Genomic DNA, 13565 nt, shown 5'->3' with positions numbered 1-13565 from the left:
GGACCGATAGCCACGAGTGGAGACAGAATGGGAAAGGGGCAGATGGCAGGGGTGGTGAAAGAGAATGGCCACGTCCAGATCTGGGCCCTGAGCCCAAGGTCAGCTTTGGAGAATGATTAAGAATGAAAAAGGAGGAGAAGGTCTGGTCAAATGGCCCAATCAGTCATCCAGTGTTTCTGATGGGTCTGCTTTGTGCCAGGCCCTGGACTAGTGGTGAGGAAAAAGCTACAATTAATGGAACAATCCCTGCTTACATTCTACTGGAAGAGACACGTACCGCTAAAATAGAGAGCACTTTCAGGAGAGTGAGGAGGAAAGCCAGTTTGTGAGGGCTTCAGAAGTGAGTGTGAGAGGAAAGCAGAGAGTTCGGACAGATTTGTCAAGGAGTTTGGCTAAGAAAAGGAGGTAAGATAGGATGATAGCTCGAGGGGTGGTGAGTGTTTAGGGAAGGTTTCCTAAGAATAGGGGAGATGGGTGTGTTTGACATCAGTAGGAAAGGGACCGGCTGATAGAGAAAGGTCGAAAATTTGAGAAAAGAGGAGCGGAGGTAGGGAGGTAGGGGTGATTGAGGGTGCAGACCTTTGGAGAAGACAGCAAGGGATGGGGACATCAAATGCCCTTGTAGATGGTTGGCCTTTGTAAAGACAAGGGCTCTCACTTTCTTAGAAAATGGAGGAAAGAAGCCAATGTAAGATTACATAAAGAGGTGCTGAGAAGGAGAGAATGCAAGCAGTTATTCACTGTACGCTTATTAAGTGCCTGCTATGTGCCGGGCACTGTGCTTAGTAGGGGTCATGTAAAAAGAGGCAAACAGCAGTGCCTGCCCTCAGGGACCTCACAGTCTACCAGGGAAGAGATCGAGCACACAGATATGTACAAGCAAGCTATAGACAGGTCAGTGGGATATAATTAATAGAAGGAAGGCACCAGAATGAGGAGGAGCTGGGAAAGGCTTCCTGTGGCAGGTGGGATTTTAGCTGAGAGTTGAAGGACCCCAGGAGGCCTCAGTGAGGAGGCGGAGAATTTCAGCCATTCTGGGGAGCCAGAGAAAATGCCCAGAGCCTGGAGATGGAGCGTCTTCTTCCCGGCACGAGAAGGAGGGCAGTGCCATTGGGTCACAGAGAAGGTGGAGGAAGTCAGGTGTAAGAAGACTGAAAAACTAAGTGATGTCTAGGTCGTGGTGGGCTTTTAAGGTAAAATTAGAAGCAAGATACTCCGATAAGAGTGTTTGGGTAGTCGGTGGTCAGTAGGCATTTATTAAGCTCCTGCTGTGTGCCCAGCACTGTGCTAGGGTCTAGGGATTCAGTACAAAAAAAGAAAGATGGGGTTCCTGCCCTGAAGGAGCTTATACTTTCATGGGGAAAGGTAACATACAAAAGGAAGTTGATAAGGGGAGGTAGGCAGAAGACCCCAGATTCTGGGTCGTATAAAGCTCGTCAGAAGGCCCAAAGTTGTGTAGCCAGGTGAGAAATGGGGAGATCTGTGAGCCGGGCCCTCTCCTCAAATGGAGGTTTGCACTTCTCGGCCCCAACTCTAATCACAGACACGGAGGATAGTGATGAGATTTAGTACCAAGGCTAACGACATGTCCCAAGATGATCCCAGTGAGACGTTTCCTGGCCCATGGCAAAGAAGACTGATGGAGAAGTCCCAAGGTCATAGAGAGATCTCTGTCCTTAAATGAAGGCTTGGAGTTCATGACCTCCCCCCATGGTGGTGGAGGATGTGTGTGGGAGGATGGAGAAGGAAAGGGGGCCGGAATAGCTTCTGTTGGGAGCAAGTTACAGATTCAGTTAGACATTAATTATCAGTCAATCAAAGGACGGTCTTCCTGCAGTGATGGCTCACACTATGAGTAAATACAGTGCAATGAAGAATTGTGACATCAGGAGAGAGCCCAATGAATAGAAATGTTTTGTAAATTTTTGGCAATCTAAAAGTGTGAAAAGACTAATAAATCATTGTTCAGAAGTTCAATAATAGAAATAAACAAACCTAAAAATGAAATATAGATTACAAATAGAACAGAAATCAGATGTTTTAAATAAGAAATCAAAATGATGAAAAAGTAAAAGATTTTTTTCCACATGAAAGAGAATTGCTCCAAAATGATAGAACCTCTGAAAGTCAATCATATCATTCTCCGAGAAATGGAAGAGCATCAGATACCAAGTGCATTGACCATACGTGAGTGTAGCAGGCTGGAAAAGTAGATAACCCCTCCCATGTTTCAAAATATTTGTAGATGTGGCCTCTTTCTTTTGTGTTATTTAAAAGTCTGCCTCTTAACTCATTCTCTTGATTCGTGATCCCCAATGTTCTAGAGTTCTAGGGGTATGTTTAGATAATTTATTTTTCATAAATATGCTGTCAATGTCTTATAAATTAGCTCAATCTCCAACCCCAGTTAACAAGATATTACATTTTTAATAAATGAACAAACTCTTCTTTCCTTGTCATACTTACTCCTATTCCTATGTATCTAAATATTAAAAATGAATGAATATGTTCTCTTCATAAGTGAAATAAATCATAAAGCAAAGACATAAGATGTTTTGGCTATGACTCGTATCCAGTGTCATCCTAAGCCCTTAATGTAACTATAGATAATGATTATGAGTAATATCTCTCAAGAATCCTCGTCATGCTCTCATCTACATTAGACTTTATTTCAGCCATTTAAGAAGTTGAGTAGATAACTCCTTTTCCTTTGCTCTCTCTTCGTTGATAACTGGTCATGTTTTTCCCCCAGAATAGACAGCACTTGCCTGCTTCTCACAAACTCTGCACAGAATTTTCTTAGCATATCACTTACGACACTTCTGAGGAGGAGGAATTTCACATCACCTTTTCTTTTTCTCCTCCACAGACTCTCATACCTCATTGATAAAGCACATACCTTCTCCCTGATTCCATAGGGAGAAGCATTTCATAGTAAGACCTTTCTCCAGCTTTTATTATTCCAACATGATTCTCACTTCCAATATATAAATGCTTTTCTCAACATTCCATTGGGCTCTTAATGACTGGTTTCCAGTGTTGTCCGTGACACTTAGGCAAATCCCTTCTCTGGGCTTCTTTCCTCTTAGTTGATGAGGGTTGGGCTAGATGAATTCTGGAATCTCTCAGCTCTAAATCAAGTGACTTTTGATGGTTTAGGAGTTGGTGACATTCCAGGATGTGGCTGTGGACTTCACCCAGGAGGAGTGGGGCCTCCTGGACCATTCTCAGAAAGAGCTGTACAAGGAGGTCATGGAGGAGAATGCCTGGACCTTTCTCTTCCTGGGTAAGGACCATTTCCTCTGGTAGCTCTGAATCCGCCATCAAAGAAATGTCTTCATTCCCTCCCTAGTGTGCAGGATTTGAGCCTTTACCAGTGATTCACAAGGCAAAAGTGCTGGTCTCTCCACAGGGTCCTCCTGTTCCCTGGTTTTCCTATGAAAGGTCTTTAAATTATGTAATGGGAAACTTGGACTTTCCCATGTTGCTCCTCAAGTTGTCTCTTTCCTATTTTAGGTAGCTTGAGGTCAAAACTCAAACCAATGTTATAGAGTCTCAGATGTGGAGCTAATCTCAGACGTTATCTAGTCTAACCTCTAACTGGATGTGAATTTTGTCTGCAAAATCTCGGAAGACTGCTCATGCAGCTTTTCCTTGAAGGTGGGCAGTGAAGGGAACCCTCTGCCTTCCAAGGCAACCCTTCCTCTTGGGGAGGGGTCTAGACTTCAGAAAGGTCTTCTTGCTAACAGGCATCAGTCTCGAGCTCCTTGCTCCTAAACCTGCCAGGTATAGCAAGTGTCTCCTTATTCTCCCTCAAATTCCAGCCCAGATGGTGGGAAAGGAAGGGAAGGGACTGAGCATCACTGCACAGCTTTCTGTGTCCCAAACTGGGCAAAGCGCTTTAGAATTATTATCATTTGATCCTCACAACATCCCTGTGGGTTTGGTACTATTATTATCCCATTTCTTAGTTGATGGAACTGAGGCAAACAGGTTACATAACCTTCCGGGGGCCCACAGCTACCATGTGTTTGAGGCTGGTTTGAACTGTTTTGACTCCAGGTTCAGACCTCTTAGCACCGCAGTAAGGGCTGCCTCTAATTTCTAGATTAACGAATGGAAGCTATAGAATGTGCCCATCCTTCTATGAAAGAGGTGAATAAAGGTGGAATTGTCAGATTCCCAATGGGCAGCATGATCTCTGGCCCCGCCAAAGATCCCAGCAATCAGTACCATGGAAACCATCCCTGAGGTGTGCTGGGGACCATCTTGTGGTCCTTGCTTGTGTGGCCCCTTTCCCTAAAGAGGACTGAATGGTATATTTCTCTCTATCCTCTTCCCTTCCTTATTCTATACTCCCAGGACTTCCAGTTCTTAGAGAAGATCTGATCAGCCCTTTTCATCAAGGAGAAGCACCTGGGACGCTGGAGCAAAAAGGCCCAAGGAACTCCTGGCCAGGTGAGTGAGATGAAAGCAGGGGTGTGAGGCCTAGTATCACAAGAGGCATCAATGTGTTGCAGTGAAGGAAATGCTAAGGACTTGGGGGCAGGCAGACCTGACTTGGAATTTGCTTTTGGACACAATTCAGCAGTGGGATCCTGGGCAAGTAACTGAACCTCTGAACCCCAGTTTCCTTTTCTGTAGTAGAGGAGAAGGGGTCAGACTCCTTAGCCTTTCAGTTCCCTTCCAGTGATAAATTTGTGATTCTCTAAGAAGTCATTGTTTGGAGCTTTGGGGCATGGGACTTTCCTGAAGGCATCTGAGAAGGGGCTGAGGCTGTCCAATGTGAACTCATTCCTAGGCTTTATTCAAGTGAATAAGTAGTAAGCACCTACTATGTGCTAGACCCTGTTCTGAGTGTCAGGGATACAAAGAAAGGAAGGGGACAAGCCCTGCTCTCAAGGACTTCCCATTCTAGTGGCAAGACAACATGCAAACAACTGTGTACAGACCCCATACATCCAGGATAAATTGGAGCTAATCAAGGGAGGGAAGGCACCAAGGCTGAGGACTGGAGAGGACTTATTGTACAGTGAGGGGTTTTAAGTGGGACTTCAGGGAAGCCAGAGCCAGCATGAGGGGCAGCCAGAGAAAACATGGAGTCGGGAAGGGGAGTGTCCTGGTCAGGGAACAAAGAGGACGCCTGTACCACTGCTTATCACACATGTGGAGGGGGAGTGAGGTGAAAGAAGACTGGGGGGTAGGAGAGAGGCAGATGATGGAAGGCTTTAAGAGCCAAGCAGAGGATTTTCTATTTGATCCTGGGAATCAGGAGCCAAGGGAGTTTGTGGAGCAGGCAGTGACATGATCAGAAGTGCACTTTAGGAAGGTGAATTTGACAGCTGGGTGGAGGATTGAGTGGACTGGAAAGATACTTGAGGCAGTGAGGCCAACCAGCAGGCTCTTAGAATACCTTGGGTGTGAGGTGATTGGGGCCTGAATGTTGGGAGAGGAGGGGAAGTGTGGGAGAGATGTTACAAAGGCAGAGTCAATAAGACTTTCCCCGATGTTGAGTATGGGTGGATGTGACTGTCTGAGGGATGATGATGAGTGGTGACACCTAGGTGATGAGCCTGGAAGATTGGGAGGGTGGTGCCCTGGATAGCAAGAAGAAAATAAGGAGGCAGGAGAGCTTGGGGAAAGACAGTGAGTTTAGTTTTGGGCCACGTAGGGGTAGAACCAGGAGAAAGTATTGTCACCAAAACCTAGATAGGAAAAGGGGATAATTGACTGTATTAAAGACTGCAGAGAAGTCAAGAGGGATGAAGATTGAGAAGGAAAAACCCATGTGATTTAGGAAGGAGGAGATTATTGATTAACTTTTCAGAGAGCAATTTCAATTGAACACTGAAGTTGAAACTTAGAGTGCAGAGAGTTTTGAAGAGAGGAAAACAAAAGGTATGTGAAACACCCATTGTAGATGGCCCCCCTCTAGGTATTTTGCCCTGAAAGGAAGGAAGGATACAGGCCAATATCTGATGGAGATGAAGGGACCATGTGAGGCCTTTTTTCAGAATCAAGGAGACATTGTTTTATTTGTGAAAGTAGGGAAGGAACCAGTAGAAAGAGAGATTGAACATTTCTGAAAAAATTGGGATGGTACAGGAAGGAGATGGGATAGACTGGAATCATTTATGCATGTAATGGGGTTGCCTTGGTAACCATAATGGCCACGTCTTCAGAGACTGGGCCAAGGTAAAAGAAGACATCCTATTTATGTGAGATGAGTTAGGAGAACTTTTGGAAAGTGTCCAATTTTTAAAATAAAATAATGAGGCAAAGTGTTTAGCTGAGAATGTTGGGGGAAGCAAAGCAAATGAGAGAATTGGGGAGGAATGAAAAGATCTGGAAAAGCTCCTCCTGATAATAGGAAAGGGAGACAGCCAGGGAGACGTCACAGGACTGCCTCGGTGCCTTGAGGGCCCTCTGAGATCATATAACCTAAATTTGTAGTGGGTGCAGACAGCCCGGTTTCACGATTTTCTCTGTCTCTGTGCAGCATCTTATGGGTAGCAATGGAAACCACTGCCTTACTGTAAGTAGTAATAAAAGGCTGAGGCTTGTACAATTCATCAACTCAAGATTCCCTTCTTGGTCTCTATGGCCCAGTCTTTGTCTCTATTCTCAGAAAATAAACAGCAAGATATGGAGGTGACCACTCTAAGGTCAGGGAGTTGGGAGGCAGAGACTCACAGGCATCCCATAGAACGAGACGCTCTGGGACCTTAGAACCCTTTGGGACCTCCAGTCTTTAGTCTTGTTAGGACCCGTTGGGTTTAGAACCAGACAAAGGTAACTCCTTGTAGGTGATAAGGGATGAGAAAGAGACACAAACAGAGTTGAGGAGAGAGCCCCGAATCCAGGGAATGGGGTAGTGTTTGTGACCTGGTATCAGCCCTGGGCCCAGTCAGTCAGTCAGTCAATACAGATACAACATATAAATGCCTGCTATGTTCTAGGCCCTGGATAACCCTGGGTATACAAAGGAAGGTAGAAGATATTCCCTGCTGTCCCGGAGCTTACTTAAGTAGTTACAAAAGTGGAGATGTTTTGAGAAGAAGCAACAAATTATGAGCCTCACTCTTAGTTTGGGAAGAGAGTGTTTTGCTATGGAAATGCATCAAGTTTGAGGGGGAAATAAGTGAACAGAAGGAGAGAGAAGAAGAGCAGTTTAAGAAGGAGAGTAGAGCTGGTGAGGAAGTAGACAAAGTCCCAATGATAGTGATAATAAGAACTAACATCCCTATGGGGCCTGGTAAGTGCCAAGTAATTTACAAATATTTGAGTTTCACAAAAACCATGGAAACAGGTGCTGTTCTTATCCTCCTTTTACAGATAAGGAAACTGAAACAAATAGAGGTAATGTGACTTGCCCAGGGTCACACAGGTAGAAATTGTGAGTCTGGATTTGAATTCAAGTCTTCCTGACTCCAGGCATAGTATAGTGCTCTGTCCATTGTGCCACCTGGCTGCCTCATGATGAAAATAACTTTGTACCATAGAAGAAGCTTCAAATAGAGGAGATAAAAGACTGAGAGACTTTTAAAGTAGTGTTTCAGCCAGTCATCTGGGACTGGGATGGATGGAAGACAAGGTAGGTGAGCAGCGGGGCTCAGGCCATTTCAATGATCGATTACTGCTGTTGATCTCAGTCCCTTCTCGCCCCTGCCCCCTGCTTTTTGTTTCCAAGAATTGAGGTAGGGGCAAAGAGGGAAGATGAGAGGATATCATGGAGCAAGCCTAGTTAATTCTCACAATAACGTGTGTGGGATAACTTCACCTGAAACAGAGGCTAGCAGAAGAATGCCTCCGAAAGAATGCCACACCCTCTTGTATGAAAGAAACACCTTGACAAAAAGATTCACGTAGCATTGTGATAACCCCCAGCCCCTCACTAGACCTGTAAACAAAAGAGATCATAGAAAGAGCCAAGAGACCCATTCACAGGACACCAAAGGAGAGGTGCCGTTTTTTGTTATTGCAAAGATCTGGGAACAAAGATGGTGCCCATATATTGGGACCTGACTGAACAAATGGTGGTCTAAGAATACAATGGAAGGGTAGGGAGCCATAAGAAGTGATGAAAGGCACAGTGACAGAGAACCTAGGAGGAGTCATCTGAACTGATGTAGAGAGCAGTGAGCAGAACCAGAGGAAGTTTGTACTCTAGCAGCATTCATCAATGTCATGAACAACCATGATTCCAGAGCACTAGTTAAACAAGTTTACAGGTTAAAACTTGTTTGAAGAACAAAAATCATTTGTTGCGAAGCTCCCCCAGTCATTTATGCTACACAGCATAATATTTTTACTTTATACATCAAGTGCTTACTGTAATAACATGGATAACTTTTACCCTACAAAGATCCAATTTAATACTTTCATTCCCTTGTGTAATTATAAAATATAAAATTTTATTCCACTTTAAATTGTGCATATTTCCTGTGAGGCTTTATGTAACAGATTTTTTTAAATCCAGTAAGACCTCATGCTTACTGTTAACTGCAAGACTTCACTTCACATTTATCTTACAGACGTTGTTGAATAGGAATAGCATTTTTAATCAAATGAGTTACAACTTGGAAAATGTCAAACATAACATAATATATGAAATTAATTTCACAGCTGGACTTTTTTCTCTGAATAAGTGTTTGCAGTATTTAGTTCAATACCTGACAAACCCAGCCTTCAGTTTGGTTTCTGTATCAGGTTGGTTTAATAATAATAACTACAGTTATAACCTTTATATGGAAATTAATTTTTTTAGCCTTTAGACCAGTCAAGAAAATGAATAGTTAGTTATTATATAAAAGCTTGCTTTTCCTATTGGCTAATGACAAGTAGTGTATTAAATGGTAAATGTACTTGAATTTCAATTGCATATATTCCTTTGTTGTTTAATAAGCCATTTTTACATATCAAACAACCTTTGTAAGGAAAGGGCCCTTCAGACATAACTTTCTTCTTTCTGCCACTAAACACTGGCCCCACTCTCACAGAAACTCTGTGGAAAGACTGAGCTGGGTTGCCAGCCAGCTCCCGAAAATTTGCTGGAGAAAATAGCAACATGAGAAGAAGTTCAAATCAGAAGGTAGCCTTAACTCTGCGATGAGAGGCGTGGAAGGAATGTTTCTGTAGGTTGTGTGTGATGGTCCACGATGGTTTCAAGATGGCATGAAATGTGTATGCCCGGTGACCATGTTTTTAAAAAGCCTGCCCTGGAAGGATGCAAACGTTTGTAACTTCTTGATGTGGTGATTGTGGTGCCAGTTAGATAAGATTATGGCGAAACCTTGCACTGAGGCAGCTACTCTGGTGCATGTAAAGAAAGCAATTGAGGGTATGTATAAACCCGTGATCATCTATTGGGAATTGACTTGCACTTCTATGTCAAACTTATGGCCGAGTGGATACAATTTAAGGGCAGGCTGAGAAAGCAAAACAACATGTTGCACTTAGCAGGGTCAGAGTTTGATGGAATCACTGCATCGACACCAAAGTGATTTTCTGCCTCACCGTGATGATTTGGAATCACCTCACAAAGAAACCTGTTATGCCTCAAACATGCGCGTACTTGTCCCAGAGGAAAAATATATTGTTAACAAAACTGAGTAATTCTTTACTCCCTAAAGTACCATTAAAGAATTTTTACCCAAAACCCTTTGGACATCATCGTGAATCTCCAAAGGTTTTATGAACCACTACATGGGCAGGCCATGGTGCTAGAGGACCAGTAGTGAATCATGCTGTTCACTTCCTGACAGAAGGATCATGGATTCGTGATACAGTATAAAACGTTATATATGATAATAAATTTATATTAATATTTCGTATATGTGCAGCAAATGGCATTGTATCTTTGGATCTGAATAGAAAAGAAGTTGGATGTAACACTGGAAATTATTACATAATAGTTAAGAAGAATAAGCCTGTTTCTTAGCTTAGCCTATGAAATTTACCAGGAATGACCATATGCGAGTGCATCCAGACTGGTCAGTACAGAATGGCAGGAAGATGACCAGAGACTGACAAAATCATAAGTATAAACAACAATAGGCATTTGAAGAAAAGATAGAAAGTGCAATGGAGAAGGCCATCAAAGACTGTGGAAAGAACACAATCGGTCACAAGTTTTGAATTTTAGTCTTAGCTATGGGGATAGTGGCCAGGTAACTCAGTCGTTATGAGCTCATAGCCTGAATTGTCAAAGGTAATGAGAATGCTGGGCCTGCCTATGTCACAGGTTTGTGGTGAGGATCCAGTATCATTGTATGTAAAGCTCTTTCTAAAATTAACCATCTGGGCATGTGACCAAATGGCGTTTCCAGAGATTGATTCTGCTTGTTTTAAGTTCGAAGACTCTTCTTTTTAACTGGGGAAATAGAATATAAATCAGTTTGTTTTCTGCCACTAGAGGGAAGAACATACATTTATGTATGTCTTTCATTGTATGTGATTGTTTCTTTGTTTTCTTCAGATGCAGAGACCAAGTTTGAAGTGAATGAGAAAATTACAAAGCTGAGAATTTTTATGGAAGAATCTGGCCAGCAAGGATTCACGAGTGATGGTCCTTGTGACTTTAATTTGAGAAAAATGCACAACTCTAATATGAGAGCGGACAAAAATCCAAAGAATCAATGTGAAGTTGATGAAATTGGAAAGAGAGTCAGACAGTCTTCAGTCCTAAATCACTGTAAAAAAATGACTTCAGGGAATGACTGTTTTCAGCAGAGTGAATGTAGCAAATGCTTTCATGAACCAGTAGAGCTTTTTCAGCCCCAAGAGAAGCCTCCTGAAATGCAAATGTATCAAGATAATCAACAGGAAATGGCCATTAGCTGGAGTTCAGATGTCATTAGACATCAGAAAAATACTGGAGACATGCTTTATGTAAGTAATAAAGTTCGAAATGTCTTCAGGCAGAACTCTAACCTTACGACTCATCAGAAACTTCATATTATAAAGGAGCTTGATGAAGATAATGAATGTGAAACAACCTTATCCCATCACTCATCTCTTCCTTACCTTCCTAGATTTCATACTAGAATGAAAACGTATGCATGTAATCAGTGTGGGAGGGCCTTTGATTGGAACTCAGATCTTATTAAACATCAGAAGACTCATACTGGAGAAAAATTTTATAAATGTAATGAATGTGGCAAAGGTTTCTGCTACAAATCACTCTTTATTGGCCATCAGAGAATCCACACTGGAGAGAAACCTTTTGAATGTAATCACTGTGGACAGACTTTCACAGAAAGGTCCATTTTTACTAGATATCAGAGAATCCACACTGGAGAGAAACCTTATGAATGTAATCCATGTGGAAAGATTTCAGATATGATTTTACATCAGAGAGTCCACACTGGGAAGGAAGTCTACAATTATAATCAATATGAAAAGCCTTTCACAAAGAGTTCCAATCTTGCTGTACATCAGAGAATCCACACTGGAGAGAAAGCTTATGAATGTAATCAGTGTGGAAAGACTTTCCGAAAGAAGTGCCATCTTGCTGCCCATCAGAGAATCCACACTGGAGAGAAACCTTTCGAATGTAATCAGTGTGGAAAGACTTTCAAACAGAGCTCTAATCTTACTGTACATCAGAGAATCCACACTGGAGAGAAACCTTTTGCATGTAATAAATGTGGAAAGGCTTTCCGAACAAACTCCCATCTTGCTGCCCATCAGAGAATCCACACTGGAGAGAAACCTTATGAATGTAATCAGTGTGAAAAGGCTTTCAGAAAAAGCTCCAGTCTTGCTGCCCATCAGAGAATCCACACTGGAGAGAAACCTTTTGAATGTAATCAATGTGGAAAGGCTTTTACACAGAGGGCCAATTTTGCCACACATCAGAGAATTCACTCTGGAGAAAAACCTTATGAATGTAATCAATGTGGAAAGGCTTTCACGGTGAGGGGCAATCTTGCTGCACATCAGAAAATCCACACTGGAGAGAAACCTTTTGAATGTAATCAATGTGGAAAGGCTTTCAAATACAGCCCTAGTCTTGCTAGACATCAAAGAATCCACACTGGAGAGAAACCTTTTGAATGTAATCAATGTGGAAAGACTTTCAGATACAGCTCCAGTCTTGGTAAGCATCAGAGAATCCACACTGGAGAGAAATTTTACGAATGTGATCAGTGTGGAAAGGTTTTCACAAAGAGCTCCAGTCTTGCCAGACACCAAAGAATCCATACTGGAGAGAAACATTTTGAATGTAATCAATGTGGAAAGGCTTGCATACAAAGAGCCAATTTTGCTAAATCTGAGAGAATCCACACTGGAGAGAAACATTGTGAGTGTAATCAGTGTGGAGAGGATTTCAGATACAGCGCCAGTCTTACTGATCATGAGAAAATCCACAGTGTGGAGAAACTTTATGAATGTAATCAACATGGAAGGACTTTGACACGGAACTCCCATCTTTCTGTACATCACAATATCCACACTGGGGAGAAACCTCATGAATGTAATCAGTGCGGAAAGACTTTCCAAAAGAAATCCCAGCTTGCTGCCCATCAGAGAATCCACACTGGAGAGAAAGCTTATGAATGTGAACAATGTGGAAAGGCTTTCACAAAGAACTTCTATCTTGCTATACATCAGCGAATCCACACTGGAGAGAAACCTTTTGAATGTAATCAATGTGGAAAGGCTTTTACCCAGAAGGCCAATTTTGTCACACATCAGAGAATCCACACTGGAGAGAAACCTTATGAATGTAATCATTGTGGAAAGGCTTTCTCAGTGAAGGGCAATCTTGCTGCACATAAGAGAATCCACACTGCAGAGAAACCTTTTAAATGTAATCAATGTGGAAAGGCTTTCAAATATAATTCTAGTCTTGCTAGACATCAAAGAATCCACACTGCAGAGAAGTCTTTTGAATGTAATCAGTGTGGAAAGGCTTTCACACACAGGGCCAACTTTGCTAAACTGGAGAGAATCCACAGTGGAGAGAAACCTTATGAATGACAGTTTAAAAATTCAACAGACATAGTTTCTGGGTAATTAATCATTTTATTAATAATGCTAGCATTTTATTAATAAATGGGTCGGTGACACTCTCGAATACCAAAGACCCTTCATGGTCATGGGCTCACAGTTTATGCCCTTGAAAGAGTGGGTGTTCCTGACGATGGCAATCAACTCTGATTGGTTAACAAGTGATGAGAGAGAATGAATATTATAATGAGGGGCCAGAGGAATGTAACTTTGATTGATTATGTCATTTACTTCTAAGTTGTCCAGCCTTGGGCAACCTAATCAAACAAGTGATTCCCACCCAAACCTGTGTTTTAGCACCATGGGCTTTCCCACCTTAGATTAAATTCCTTTTAAAGTTGAGAGTGTCTTACCATGATTGAGGAGAAAGTTCACCCTTCAGAGACTGAGCTTTGAAATGAGGACTTTAGAAAAAGGGGGAACTTTGGATCTCTCCAAATCATTGGTTATTAATAATCATTTCCCTCAGAATGCTGTCAGTGTTGAAAGGATTTTACAGTGAAGGGCAATCTTGTTGTAATCAGAGAAACCACACTGCAGAGAAACCTTTT

General features: G+C 42.3%; 1 pseudogene; it reads left to right on the top strand.

The window, feature by feature from the left end:
• LOC114041527 overlaps positions 1 to 13556 on the top strand; it is a 21339-nt pseudogene extending 7783 nt beyond the window's left edge.
• Positions 13557 to 13565: the final 9 nt, after the last annotated feature.

Source organism: Vombatus ursinus, unplaced genomic scaffold, assembly GCF_900497805.2.
Source record: "Vombatus ursinus unplaced genomic scaffold, bare-nosed wombat genome assembly UNPS02014175.1, whole genome shotgun sequence".
Taxonomy (NCBI): Eukaryota; Metazoa; Chordata; class Mammalia; order Diprotodontia; family Vombatidae; genus Vombatus; species Vombatus ursinus.
Note: the sequence above shows the minus strand (reverse complement) of the source record. Positions and strands in the feature narration are given on the sequence as shown.